Here is a 15,733-nt window from a genome sequence, read left to right as displayed (position 1 = left end):
CGGTATTGGCCGGTTTCGCAAGCGGAATATTGCGCATGCGCACATCGCTCTTTCCGAAGAGAAACATCCGGCGATTCATCAAAACAATGTGTCGAGTGAGATGCTTCGGAAATCATGTGAATAAACTGATAAATCTGATATGTAACCCGAATATCGGCGTATTTTGGCACTTGTCCGATCGGACAAGTAACTGAGACGATGAACTTGTCCGACATAAAGGATCACTTGTCCCGGACAAGCGGGCAACCGTTAATGTCGAGCCCTGAACAGGGTTGAGAGCGTCTCAGTGAGATGCTCTCAGACAGGTTGTATTGGTTTGCATTCAGGTGTGACCGCTGTGTTCTCGCTTTCCTAAACACTCCGCACCACAGGGTTCAATTCAAAAGGACTACAAACACACTGCTTTTGTGAAAATCCTTTAAAAAATATATATATATATATATATATATATATATATATATATATATATATATATATATATCTCCACAGCGTTATGGAATGCCCTGCTCTTGTGACGAGTGCACTCGCCTTGCACGATTTCAGCTCACCATTATGGCAAATGTCAACAGAAATGCCAAGAGTTCTGCTGTTTCCACCTACGTCCTCCATGCAAGCTTTCCTCCAGAACAGCAGCAGGGCCTTGATGACAGAACTGGAGAAGAGGAATAATAAGTGAGACAGGAATCGGAGAGGAAGTAGGCAAGGGCGGAAATGAACGTGACTCGCCTGTTGTGAGTCATGTCTATGGGCTCGACCAGAAGCCTTCGCCGAACAGTAAAATATTTATGAAGACAGAACGCAACATTGTTTTTCGCATTCGCACCACAACAATACGCCCATTCTCTTCATGTGGTGAGGCAGATGTGTGGAGCGCTGCCAGTTTTGCTCGTTTATTACGCCGAAAGCTCTGGAGGATGCATAATCGCATCTAGTTAACATTATCGTTCTAAGAAAATTAATTTAACCAGCTCTGTGGGACAAATTTCACATGCAAAGAAACATGAAAATCATGCAACTCTAACAGGCGTCCCCCCTGGAAACGAGCTGACGTCCTGAGAAAATGTCCCATCCCTTCGGATCCGTTTGTTCTTTACGTAAATTAAAAGACTTTTCCGAGGAGCCCTCTCGGCATTCTGCAGCTGTGGAAGCCCATAAATCAGCCCTGAACAGCTTCATGGACTTCGAGGTAAAACAGCGGAAACCCCGCCTCAGGCGTTCTCTTGTCCTGAAAGGTGTCCGTTTTCTCAGATAAACGTGCCTTTCCTTTAATGGTATGAGGGATGGCTGTGTTGTGAAACCAGAGCTCGGTGCAGCCCAATCTACTCAACACAAGCACAGACACAACCACAACCGTTGAAGATAAGTGAGAAAACTTTAGACTGTTGGCAGGAAAATCAGATATAATCATTCAGATAAATTCCAGAAAGACAGTTCTTGTGAATTTGCAATGCAAATTTTTAACGGCAACAAGGATCTGGTCTCTGTACGTCTAACAGAACGGGCAAGCCGAGACTTGATCCAGCCAGGAAATCGTAATGCACTCGGAAAGCAATTTCTCACACGCTTCTGCTTTAGGTAAAGAGCACGGCGTTTATGATCGCTTATTGATTTACTACAGAGCAACTAGACGTCCACTACGTCTGAAAGTTCAGACCCACGTGAAAAAGGATTCCATTATTACGCTGAGCTGTATTAAAGCAGCGGCGCATAACTTTTGCGGATTTGGAGAAATAACTGGTAGAAACACCGCACTAATCACTATAATTAGACGTATACACGTCTGTCGCAACTGAATTCTCCGAAAGCAATGTCTTTCTGACTCTCTGGGAAACAGCGCATGAAGTAATAATTATTACTACGACAGCTACTCGAAGCAAATCTTTTTGATAGATTTTGGGGTGTTAAATATTACAAATGTAACCCCGCCCCAGCTCTGAGCTAAACTCCACCCACTGAATAATGCTGAACAGTGATAAAGTGGGCAAGGGGCTGAGGGTGGGTGCGGAGTAAGGGGTGAGGGCCTAGATATGGGAGGCAGAAGTTACTCAGCGAGTCTCGATCAGCATATATTTGAAGATGCGTGCATTTTCACAAACTCCCACTCAGGGGCTGGAGAGGCGGGCCACCCACCTCTGGTTTGAGGGGGCTAACATTTTCTTTTTTTCCGGTAAAAATTTCATGACGTAGAGAAGTATCAAACGGTTGACCCTACATCACTGTCGGCCTTGCAAGGCTCAAGATGATTTTAACCAGTAGATGGCATTTTGAGCCATGTTCAACCCATAACATTTGGGGGGCTTTTCTTGTCAATATTAGCACCAGCAGTGATGTGCTTCATCACAGTACAGTCATATCATTGAGTTTACAGCTTAAAAAAACAAACAGTTACGTGTGCAGGACCTCCAAGTTGAAATCATGAGTCAAAATAACCAGATATTTTCTAGAAATTCGGCAAAAAACAAGCATCTTCAAATCATGAGAAAAGAGAGAAATATTGACATATCTATCTATTGCTGGGTTTCCCGTGACGTCACATCCGCCTCATTAGTTATTCAGAACTTTAGCTGGTGGTCTACCAAAGCTCAGTTGACAAAGCGTTTGTACGGAGAAGGTGCATTGCTCGCATGAAAAATGCTTTACGCTTGCGTTGTTCGAATCGATCAAAACTTGAAACCGATCAAAGTTTCTTCAGGGTTCCCCGTGAACGAATAAAAAAGGGTGAACCAGCACAGGATTTCACAAAAAGATGTGGAGAAAGGTGGCTTTTGAACCTCTGACTGAGGCCCTGTCCACACGGCAACGGATTCAGGTGAATCTGATAAAATTGTTTATCGTTTCGGCCTGGCGTCCACACGGCACCGGCGTTTTGGGTGCCCCAAAACGATATTTTTTGAGAACGGGTTCCAGAGTGGAAAAATCTGGCAACGGCGCCGTTGCGAAGTCGTCTGGATTAGGGGTGGGCGATATATCGAGATTTGCGATATATCGATATGTTTTATGAACACGAAAAAGATTTTGGCATATTGTATATATCGAGATAATGCTCTAAATTAATATGATTTCGCCACTGTGCTTAATTTCCTTCACTGTGCTATGGTGCTGCCCACCCCGCCTCCTTCTTGCGTTTATACCCCCTCCCTTCGCGTGTAGGTGGCGTGTTAACTCATTCAACATGGCGGCGCCCACAGAAAGCCCGGAGGCGGCAGAACTCGTACCAAAAAAAAGGACAAATTATATGGAGATATTTTGGTTTTAAACCGTCGGACGAACAACAGAAAGAGGTCTACTGCCGCGAATGCAAGAAATTGGTGGCAACCAAAGCGTCGAGCACCACGAACCTGTTCAACCATTTACAGGTACGCCACAAACTTTTGTACGAGGAGTGTGCCAGGCTGAGAGTTAATGCAGTGAGATGAGTTTGAGTTTTGTTTTTAAGGAAAAGGAAGGCAATATGTATTATTTCTATAAGTCAAATTATTATTTATGAAATGAGGTTTTTTTTTTGTTATCTTAAATGTTTAAGATGCACTTTATAAGAACTGCCTACCCTCAGGTTTTATGTTTGTAATTAAAATAAGGCAATATATTACTTCCTTGGTTTGATAATTCATGTTAAAAATGGTGCACAAGCACTTTGTTACTAGTACCTGTCTACCTCTAGGCACTTGGCTGCCTACCTGTTTGCACTTCAATAAAAAAACACCTTGCTGAATTTGGTGCCTCTGTTTTTTGGGGGTTGTTTTTCCTGCATAGATATCGAGATATATATCGTATATCGAGATATAGCAAAAATATATCGAGATATTTTTTTTCTCCATATCGCCCAGCCCTAGTCTGGATGAGCAGAACGGATTTGTTTACGATGACGTCACAACCACATGACTAAAACAAGCAGCACTCTCGCGCGCATCATTCGTAACAACAGAAATTGAAATTGTTTACACATTAACCTGACTGACCTGCCAGACAGACAATTTCCACCTGCTTTGATGAACAGAAAGTACAGCCTTCCACACAAAGCAACAGTTACCTGACTATAATGGCAGCAGAGGGGAAAAGGGTCAGAAGACCCTTCAACACACTGTTTTGTATGAACCACTGCATTGCATTCACTTTTGTATACAGCTTTTCTTTTAAATAAACAAGTAACTGAACCATTTCTTGAATTTCTTTTTTTTTTATTGGATAAGACTGCTTTTCAAAATGTTCACACACAATATAAAAAGTTATATAAATTATATAAAAATGCTTTTCAAAATGTTCACACACAATAAGAAAATTAAGTTATATAAAACTATGCACACTAATAAAACTAATTTGTCCACACAGAAGGCACGATTTCCTCGCGTAGTCGCAGCCATCTTCTTCTTGTTGTTGTGTGTTTGTTCCTGTGAGTGCTTCACGCCGGGTAGAAGAAGGGGTTTATGCGTGTAACAGACGTTGCGTTGTGTTGTTCACCAGTCTTTTTATTCTGAAGAAATGAGACACAAATACACTGCTGAGGACGGGCTGCAAACGTCCAGTGGCATTGGCGCTTACATTTCCAAAACGAACTGAAAGAGGCCAGCGCCTCGTTCCCATAACTACCTGCGCTCTTAAAGGGCCAGCGCAGAATTTCCCCACCACTACACACAATGGCAAGTGGAAAAAAATAAACCCATTACATGCGCATGCGTCCTACTTCTTCTTCTATTGTTCTGGTGTCTCCGATGGGACCGTCTTACAGCGCACGTAGAGGTGTGGCATGTGTATTGCATCGTTTTCAGCAAGCATTGCGTTGCTATATGAACCTGATATTTTACTGATCCGTTGCCCATGTGGACGCGATTTTTTTTTTACCCGTTAAAAAAAAAAAAAAAAAAAAAACTCGTTGCCGTTGTTGTGTGGATGTAGCCTGAAATCGAAGGGAGCCGAGTCGAAGCATGCTCGAGTTTGCAGTGATCACTTGGTGAAAGGTTTGTATCTCCCTCTCAGCTGTCCTTAGTGTTTTCCAAGTACTTTTCTTGATGTGTCGTTATTTTACGGTACTTTATTTTTTAAGTCACGAAGCGCTAAAGTCCCCAGCTGTTTCTTTATTTACTCCTCACAAAGTCCATATGCGTGAAGATCGCGACAAAATTCTTCCCCAGCCACACAGTTACAATGCGCCGTGATCACTTCTCCGTCCTGTTTAACTAAGATCCAGGTCTTTAAAGGGGTTTCTGATGATCTTTGTGAATGATTTACCTGAGAGATAAGAGCCAACACAAGTCAGAATCAAGCCAACTGCTGTTTGTTTACACTTCAACTTGCAGTGTTTCGTTGTAAAGGCATGAATGGAAAGCTTTAAAACCATCCTTACACGGACAAAAACAATCCAGGATTCACTGGGCAGCGACTTGATAGCGAGGTCCTTTACCCAGCCACATACAAAACAGTCGTAAGCCTCCAGACTCTTCAACGCTTTCATCCGTTTTGCGGTGTAGAAGGACGTCTGCAACACCAGATAGTTTGAGATGTCGGGGAACTCGACTGAAGGGTCGTTTTCGAGATCGTATGATAAATCCTTCTTTCCCAGACTGTAGGGGTCGATTCCATTGCACATAGCAATCTTCTGAATAGATCTAAAGCCAGCGGTGGCTTCTAGATTACGAGCGTACTCTGATAACTTATCGCTAGCTGTTTGCGCTATGGCAGCCGTTTAGACCAGCAGCTATTTCACTTCCGGTAAAACCGCTAAGAAAAGTTACGTGACTGAAACCCAGCAGTTCTACTAAATGAAGGCTGTCTGTTCACCTATGCAAATAGACACGGCTGGACGCCCACACTCTATACTTTGCACATGGATTGATGACACCCCAAAGGGACCCAAGACAACATTTTCGATTTTCCAAAACATGGGATTAGTGCTGATCCAACACACTATTCATTTCCCATAGGCTATATGTTTGCGCTAACGCACTGCGTGGAGCCTTGGCAGGAAATCCCCTCCCCGACTTGCCCGAGAGTTCCGACTGTACGGGACCTCGCAATCCATGCTACTTGCCGGAAATTTCTGCTCAGGCCGAGTCTACGTCTCCTCAGCGACGGGCAATAACTATTATGTCTCCTCACTCCCACAGGCAATAACTGCTAGTCTTGAAGTAATTAAAAAAATCAAAGTCCTTCCCACACCACGTGGCGGCGCCGATCTCCGTTTCCATAGCCCTCGGCCTCTCGCCTATTACATAGCTAGGGTTACAGTGGGGGGGGCTAGTTCTCTGGTAACCGCGAAAGTTTGACTCCCCACTTGCATCTGTATTGCAGTGTGTCTTGCCAGACGGCAGTACAGTACTATTTTTATGATGGTCTTTGTTATGACCTGACCATGAGTAGAACTCGTGATCTCCCGATCGAGAGGCGGACACGCTAACCACTAGGACAACTCACGGTGTTTGAAATAATTAGTTGAATCAAAATGTTGCTGAAAGAAAATTCCAGAATAATCATTTTTACCACTCGCCCATGGGTAACAAACAAATCAATACACATTCAAAAAGTATTACAACACTGTAGGAGTGTTTTAAGAGCGTCTGTCCTCCCCCGACATCCAACATTAAAGTTAACCTGAGCCGAGTTTCCAAAAATCATCACGGCAGCACAGAGATCATACGGTATTAAATGGTACAGCGAGCATGATGTTCAACACACTCGCTACCAGTTACGATGATTTTGATTTAACGATGCTATTAAAAGAAACGCCTGCAGCAAAAGTATAGCTTGGTTTGCAGTCAAAAACTAATAACATTGTATTTATGTAGCACCTTTGTTACGCTCAGTAATTTTACAATTCAAAGTGAAAAACAGTACTCGATGCCAACAGAGACAACGGGAATGCCTCCACCACCAACAGGTCTAGTTTTTCTTGTTACTAATTTGTATGCCTGAAGTACTTTTATAAAATAAGGAAGGAAGTTACTGATGAAACTTTATTTCAGACGTTTGACCTTGCTGTGACTCTGACCCTGGTTGGATCAACTGCAAAATATATCACTTCATCTGCTGGTTATAAAGATACTTCCATATAAAGGCAACAAACATTCAACTGGTCATTCATGACATATTATACTAAAGATCTTGGACAGGAGCATGGATAACTTGAAAACATCATGAAAAATGACAAAACAAGTTATTCTTTAATACAAGCTTTCATCATATAGACATGCGTTCCATGACTCTCAGTCCTTTCCATGGCTCATACCATCATGCAAGCTTGCAAATGAAACGAGAGTGCTCTGAGAGCACAATATCCCCCGCTGGTAACTATGCCATAACTCTGGTAAATTGCAACCGAATTGAATGAAATTACAATACGCGTATTACCGACAAAGAATCCTGTCAAGTTTTGTGAAATTCCTCCACAAATTGTGAGAAGAGTTGATTTCAGAAAGCGAGTACCCTTTCCAGGACGGACATCACCACGACATCATCCCCTTTTGGACCTTTTGGCCAAGTGGGGGATAAAAATTGTGAGGGAAGTTGATTTCAGAAAGCAAGCACACCTTGATAAAACTGCCAAAAAAGTTTGTTGTTAATCAAGGGCATAACTCTGGTTAAATTTGCCCAAATTAAACAAAATTTCAACATGCATATAACTGTCATATAACAAGGCCTTTTGCAGAGTTTGGTGAAACTCCTCCACAAAGTGTGAGAGGAGTTGATGTTAGAAGGCAAGCACACCTTCATGAAATTGTCAAAGTACAAGGTTGTTAAATCAAGAGCCACAACTCTGGTAAAATGTGACCGAATTGGGCAAAATAACAATATGCTTACTACCGACATATAACGAAGCCTTTTGCCAAGTTTCATGAAATTCCTCCAAAAATTGTGAGAGGAGTTGATTTCAGAAGGAAACCATGCGGTCATGAAATTGTCAAAGTATAATTTTGGAAAACAAGGGCTGTAACTCTGGTAAAATGTGACCAAATTGAACGAAATTACAATATGCGTATTACCGACATAACAAAGAATCCTGCCAAGTTTCGTGAAATTCCTCCAAAAATTGTGAGGACTTGATTTCAGAAGGTGAGCACCCTTCCCGCGATGGACAGACATCACCACGACATAATCCCCCTTCGGGCCTTTCAGCCAGCAGGGGATTAAAAAAAAAAAAACGAGTCTCTCTCACCTTAACTCCCTTTAAATTGCTGACCCACTTCTGAAAAGCAGAGCCAGCGTTTATCCTTACTCACTCTTACCATATTTCAGCCGACAGGGTTCTTGAATCGGGTCCGTTCAGGATTCTTTGAACCTTTGTGCCAGGTAGTGAACCGTTGTAAATCAAGGATGCGCCATAAACAGAGTGGTGTTACACAATTCACAATGGGAGTAAACAGTAGGCGCAAGATGACGGCACGCATTGATCATCTCATTATCTCTAGCCGCTTTATCCTGTTCTACAGGGTCGCAGGCAAGCTGGAGCCTATCCCAGCTGACTACGGGCGAAAGGCGGGGTACACCCTGGACAAGTCGCCAGGTCATCACAGGGCTGACACATAGACACAGACAACCATTCACACTCACGGTCAATTTAGAGTCACCAGTTAACCTAACCTGCATGTCTTTGGACTGTGGGGGAAACCGGAGCACCCGGAGGAAACCCATGCGGACACGGGGAGAACATGCAAACTCCGCACAGAAAGGCCCTCGCCGGCCACGGGGCTCGAACCCGGACCTTCTTGCTGTGAGGCGACAGCGCTAACCGCTACACCACCGTGCCGCCCGTGCATTCATCATCTCCAAGTTTTTGTTCTATTATTGCAAACAGAGTATTTGTTTTTGGTCCATTTTTTTCTAAAGATGCATCCTTTTCCATTGCGTTCTCCATTACTGCGCTGTGCTTCCTCTCCAAACTAATGGCACGCCCACTGATGTCATCACGGTTCACGCTGGAAAAACCAGCTATAATTTTGGTTCCAGCTGGGAAAGAACTTTTCAGGTTCCGAACTAATTTATTTTTGGTTGAAATGCTCGGAACGGTTCAAAATTTGGTGCGTGAATCAGAACAGAACCCGTTCTCTGTAGGTCGAAAAGCGGACTCGTTGAAGGTTTATAGCCCTAGGGGTTTGGTTTTTGTAATAAATAATGTTTTATAATGTAGTCTGACTTGAATTAATACTCAGTGACTAAATACTACCACTTTCATTTTTAACAAAATAAAATAAATAAATAAATAAATAAAATTACAGACGGCAGCTTTAAGCCTTCAATTATAAATCTTCAGTGGTTTAAAGTTCAGCGTAACTTTAGTTTCACTCTCTGTTCCTGTCTTGTAAACCGGTTTCAATGTCTAGCTTCTATTTTTTTAAACCCGGTATCATGATGAATGTTGGTTCATTTGTGTTTTCTGAGATTTAAAAAATAAATAAATAAATAAATAAATAAATAAATAAAATGTTTAATTGGATTCACTGAAAACATTTTCCCATGGGCCTAAGGTAGAATATGATTTGTCTACGATTAGAGTCAAGTAGCTCTTTAGTAATGGAAAATCTTTAGTCGTGAAGTACTGAAGTAATCTTCAGGAGAAGAAATTTACTGCAGGGGCACTGAGGTAACACTCAGGCAACGGTACTGTGTTAAGTGTAAACAAGCTTATGCTGTGTGTCAGAGCCATCCATGTTCTCACACTTGCTAAGAAAAACAAATCTGGCTCATTTACATTAGTCGGTGGTTTCCCCAAGAAACTCAAGTTCGACACTGAGAAGTAGCAACATGACTGCATGAAATGTTTCCTCTTGGGATTAACAGTAGGCCTGCTGTTCTGCACACAAAGATCTATAGCATGATGGAAGCTCATGAGTTCACCGAGTTCATCTGTGAAGGCCCTCCTACTGCACCGCCTCTCATCTCGGCCCTACCTCCCTGCTCGGGGGCTCAGCTGACTCGACCATATGTTGCCAGTGCAGGTTTTTGACAGCTTCCGCCAGCTGAGCTGCTCCACTTGCTAATGGAAACAAGAGGCGGAGCGCACGAAAAACTGATCTGCTGCCAGTCTGAAAAAATTGAGAGTGCAACTAAAGTACAGATTAAAAAATAAAAATCACTGACAAAATGTTAATATCAAATCTGACTAATTGGGGGATTTTTATTTTATTTTTTAGCATTTGCACCACGCTACTACTCCAGATTTACAGCGTCAGCGTCTGTCTGCAGAGCAACTCAAACCACATTTGGTGATTGCATGATACGAGCAGCTCTCTCCAGAGTAAATCAGGCCAAGTGATGAGTGCTCAGGATCCTGTTACGCTGAACCACAACAAAGCCACAAACCTAAAATGCACAAAAACAGAAGGTAGCGCCTGCAAACTGGAGGACTCTTTCAATTAAATGCAAACTGAATAGTTGAAATTTGATTTGGATTATAATTGACAGATTGCCAGACAATGGGGTACATTTCTTTCCAATGGGTAAACCTTTAAAAGATTACACAGCCCCCCCCCCCGGTATATGTAAACCGCTCGACAAGAAAGCCCTCATTCATATCCTTAAAGGAGCACCTTAAAATACACACACACACACACACACACACACACACACACACACAATGCAGCCTATTCACAATGTGCCTACGTGACTATGATATTATATAGCCAATACAAATGTTTGAATATAAGTTTGTCCCCCCCCCCCGAGTGGCTTGAGGATGGAGGGATGGGGAGAAGCCAGGCTGGCGCCTGAGGGGAGAGATGTGGAGAAGCCAGGAGAGAACAGGGGGAGAGGGGGAGCTCTGCTCCGACAGAAAGCCCTTATCGTGACATATCGTTGCAGCTGAGCTAAAGGCTCAGGAAAGGCAATCCGTTCTCACACACACACCTCTGCGCCTTTCCTGAGGCAGTAGTCCAAGCTGTGGTCACAGTTCTGCGAATGTGCACAAGTCTTTAAACTTAGCTCCTATAATGCGAAGGCACATGGTGGATTGGATTGCATGAATGGACCATGCATTTGCGCACGTAATGAGTGTGGAAAGAATAAATCTCAGCTTTACGTCTTAAGAGAAGACCTCAAGCTTTCCAATAGTTACCTTTTGGAACTATACCCGTGCTTGGACAGAACAATTAATGAAATGTCTTTGTAACCAACAGAAAAAGGCCATAAATCACTTCGCTTTTTTTTTTTTGGAAATAGGTCAAGATGACTTGTGTTATTAAATTGAAGACACTTTGCTGATCATGCAAAAGGCTTCATCAGTTCTACAAAGTGGCCTGCAAGAAAACAGCACAAAGTCAGTTAGGCCTTGGTCACACTACAGCTCGCGATGGGTTTGTGAATACTTGGCAATGCTACCAATTTTTCATCGCCACCAATCGTGTGATGCACAGCCAATGTTCTCCGAGCTTCGCGAGTCGGGTTTTTTTTGCACGTCTCTACCTCGTGAGTGGCCAAAAACGTCGCAAAAAAGGTCAATGCGTGCATTGAAATTTGGTGGCGATGTTTTCGTCAGCAAACCAAGTGGTGAATCCTCGCAGAAGGGTTTGGGAATATGTCCAGAAGCTTGGGGAACCTTCGTCAAGCCTCTTGAGATGTATTCGTCTCGAATCCATGTCCCTGATGCTCACGGGAGCCCCATCAACATAGCGGCTCGATATAGCCTAACCTTCGCCGACATTTAAAAATCGCACTTGCATTCAGGGATCCTTCAGAGCACGCTGTGCGCGCGCGTGGAACCCAGTCATTATGGGAAACACCTGATGTTGATTTGAGCACAATCAGCACACGCATATAAAAACGCTGTTTTCAAAGAGACTTTGTGAAGTATTCCGTCAGGTATGAGGCAGCAGACGGCTCCAAGTGCAGGAAGAGTGTTTATTAGCAGGCGTGATATTTGCAAAAACAAAACGTGAGGCAAGGTCAGAGTAACAAAACACAAATTAAACCAAAAGCAAAACTTAAAACAGAGGATGTAACCAGAGTCATAAGCATGACTAGAAACAAACATGACCATGATAATACTTTGCAAAGTCTCTGTGAAAACACAGTCCTTATATGCATGTGCTGATTGCACTCAAAATAACATCAGGTGTTTCCCATAATGACTGGGTGCCAAGAGCGTGCACAATGCACTCTGTGAGCAAGCATGGCCACTCGAGCTGTGCCAAACTCAGGCGCGCGAAGGCATGATAGTCAAATGTTCACCTGCTGAGTGGCCACAACTTTTAGCTCACCTTTATATCGCCATGCAAAATGCCTTATTTTCATCGATAACCCATCGCAATGCATCACGAGCTGTAGCGTGACTGTAGCTTTACACTGACTTACCACTCATCTGCAGAGACCCAAAAAACCTTTAGATAAATTTGCTCAGATAGGATTCGCTGAAAGCAACTTGCTAACATCTACATATTTATACTCAGGTTGCATGATAATGGCTAAAGCGATAATCATGGATGTTCTGCTAGTTTAGCAATTGGCAGAAATCATCATGATTATCATAATTAAACTGTACTGCACTTTACATGACTTGTATTTCACAGACACACTTCTCCAGAGCGATGTACAGCATACATGCACAACAGCCTGGGGAGGAGTTCAGGGTTAGGTGCTTCGCTCAAGGGTGCTTTAGCCATTCCTGCCGGTTCAGGGATTCGAACCAGCAACCTTTTGGTCCCAAAGCTGCTTCTCTAACCATTAGGCCATAGCTGCCCTTTTATTTTACAAGCCTTTCTATGCCCAACATAGTAAACCAGGCTCCACTGTACAAAACAAGGTCCATGAAGACATGGTTTACTGATGGTGGTGTGGAAAAAAGTGAGTGACCTGCAGAGAGCCCTGACCTCAACCCCACTGAACACTTTTAGGATGAACTGGAATGCCTGCAAGCCAGGCCTTCTTGTCCGACATGTCTAGTGCCTGACCTCGCTAATGTGTCAAATCCACAGCCATGTTCCAAAATCTAATGGAAAGACTTCCCAGAAGAGTGGAGGTTATTATAGCAGAAAAAGTTTACCAAGTCCACATTAACGCCTACGGTTTTAGAATGGGATCTTCAAGAAGCACATCCGATTGCGATGGTCTGGTGTCCACATACTTTTGGCCACAGTGTATGCATGAACTTGAGAGATAATGCACATCAGTTCATTAACCCACTGATAACACAGTGGAATAAGGTTACTTAAACAATGTTCAAAGTTAATTATGCAGGACTAACACACATTCTCTCGTCCAAACCAAAGCTATGAAAAACCAACGTTGGTAAAGTAAGGCCATGGCAAATGTAGCCCGTCACCCACTGCAGCTGTTCCAGATAACTACAAAGGGTGGGCTGTACCTAGAAACACACACTCCTCTTAACTCCAAGCATGGGCATCACACCCGTACCAGAATGGTAGGCAAAAAAAGATGCATCTTCCTATCAGCTTGAATTCTATATTACATAAATAGATTCCGAGAAAACCTCAGCACACCCATGTGCACATTTAGGTCCTGCTCAGACCTCCAAAGATGAAAAACCAATGAGAGCCCTTCACAGATCCCATGCTACAGCTGCGCTTCATAAATTAGACTTTTGACTAGAGAGACGTAGCGACAGGTGTCCGCTCAGCCTCGTTGCTCGAGTATTACTCACATGCTGAGCTAGAAAGATCAAAATGATCACACAAGCGTTCCAGCTACTTTGCTATTGGCAGGATTGAATGGTATGTTCCCCCTATGATACCCGCCACCCCCACCAGGTCATGGAAGCTGAAGCACTCTATGCCACACAAATGCCAAGTTGATAACAGTGTGCTCTTTACACCATTTAGACCACTGTGACCCCTGAACTAGACAACTCTCCAGCTGCAGCTAAATTTCCATTGCTATTAATTCCTAGAGGCAGGTATTATACACCAGTATCAGTCAAAGCTTTGGACACACCCAAGTCAATAGGTGTTCTTTATTTTTATTAAATTAAAAAAAGGGACACTTCCTGTCTTAAAGTAATGATGGGTGTCGTTTCTCTTTACATGGCTGAGCAGTTCTTGACGTAACATGGATTACTACAGTTGTAGAATAGGGCCATTTACTTTATTTTTTATTATTTACTATTTGATCTCAAACCTCATTAAGAAGCAAGAAATTGCACTAATTACCTTTTGACAAGACACCTGTGAACTGAAAAGCATTCCAGGTGACTGCCTCATGAAGCAGATTAAGATGATGCCAATAGTGTGCAAAGCATCATCAAGGTAAACGCTGGCTAATTTGAAGAATCTAAAATACAAAACATTTTCATGGAATTATGAGGTAAACAAAAACACGTTCCATGTTATTTCATAGTTTTGATGTCTTCAGTATTGTCCTATAACGTAGAAGATAGTCCAAATACAGAACAACCTACGAATGAGTAGGGGTGTGCAAACTCTTTCTAGTACAGTATAGAGCAAAGAATCTATCTGCTCCTCAATACAGAATCTCTCCATGTCCTCATTTGGACTCTTTCAGCTAAGCCCACGTGCTTTCATTTGGGATTATTTCAAGGAATTGGGATGGCCATTTCAAAAGCTTGATACAAGACAACCACCTCCTACACCATCCATGGTGCGACAGAAATATCCATAACATTTGAAAAAGGAAGGTTTTTCGTAAACCACAGTCTTTCCCTCAGAACTAGGAAGTATGTTGAGTAGAAATCTTGGTTCTTACCCATAGGGTTACAAAAAGACATTTTGGGAAATTTGGAAAAACAACTCGACACAAAACAGCAAACCTGACGTGGTCTGATATTTTTGAGGCCCAAAACGGGTTGTTTGTACCCTCTGATACGATGTAATCTTTGCCCATTGTTCTTTGACTTAAAACAAGATGTTGATAGTCCCTTGTATGAAGCCCTCCACACTATACTGATTTTAAAATGCCAACCACTCACAGATGTGAGTAACCACCCAAAGGATGTTAGGGACCCCTCATCAGTTGTGCACCACCGTCATCAGATGTTTCAGCCTTTTAACCACAATACACCCTCTGCTAAGGCAGGCCCACCACAGTCTGATCAGACCTGGGTGTCCCCCCCCAACATCTTGGGGCCCAAATGGGGTCCTTCCTTCTGATCCACAACCACTGGCTGGAGCGTTCTGCAGTCCCTCATGTTTCTTTTATTGTCTGGCTCAGAGCTTGTACTTGAATTCCTGGCTCTTTAAGCAACCTGATGGTAGATGTTGCAATAAAGCCCCTACAGCCGACCTCCACTGGCCAAACTCTTGCTTTCCAGCCTTGTTGTTCTGCCTCAGCTGCCATCTCCGCATACCGCAGCCTCTTCCTCTCACTCGCCTCATCAACCGCATCCTCCCAGGGTACTGTCAGCTCTACAAAATAGATAATGTGCAGGGTGTTGGACCAGAGTACCAGATCTGGTCTTAGAGTGGTGGTGGTAAATCTCTGGTGGGACTGTAAGCCGCTGGCCTACATCAGCCTGTATTTTCCAGTCTCGGGCTCCCTCCAGCTGACCAGTCCTGGTTAGTGGAGGAGGCCCTCCACACCCCTCTTCTCCTTCTTGGATAAATAGTATCCTTGATATTGTGCTTGAAGCTCTGGGGGACAGGCCATTGGTACAGCCTTCTGTACCATTGTGTCTGCAAGTTTTTGTTTTGTTTTTTTTCCCTCCAGACAGCTGGTCAACGTTTGGGATATGACGCTGAAGATCTGACCTTCAACATGGAGGAGACTGATAGGCCAGAAATGGTTGATGTTTGAGGATTCTTCCTCTTTTGTTACCAGCACTCCTCCTGCTCTGCACAAA

The 15,733-nt window shown here is 43.2% G+C and overlaps 1 long non-coding RNA gene across 5 annotated transcripts in view; it reads right to left on the bottom strand.

The window, feature by feature from the left end:
- The window catches only part of LOC132893400 (uncharacterized), a 271,286-nt gene that overhangs the window by 206,944 nt on the left and 48,609 nt on the right, over positions 1-15,733 (bottom strand). For 2 of the 5 annotated variants that reach the window (XR_009655550.1, XR_009655554.1), the window contains exon 1: positions 549-1,057. The exons of the other annotated variants lie outside the window; for them this stretch is intronic. This is a non-coding gene — a long non-coding RNA (uncharacterized LOC132893400). Of the gene's footprint in view, positions 1-548; positions 1,058-15,733 lie in introns of those variants that run through there. 5 annotated transcript variants of the gene reach the window in all.

Source organism: Neoarius graeffei, chromosome 1, assembly GCF_027579695.1.
Source record: "Neoarius graeffei isolate fNeoGra1 chromosome 1, fNeoGra1.pri, whole genome shotgun sequence".
NCBI lineage: Eukaryota > Metazoa > Chordata > Actinopteri > Siluriformes > Ariidae > Neoarius > Neoarius graeffei.
This window is presented reverse-complemented; position numbering and strand designations above follow the sequence as displayed.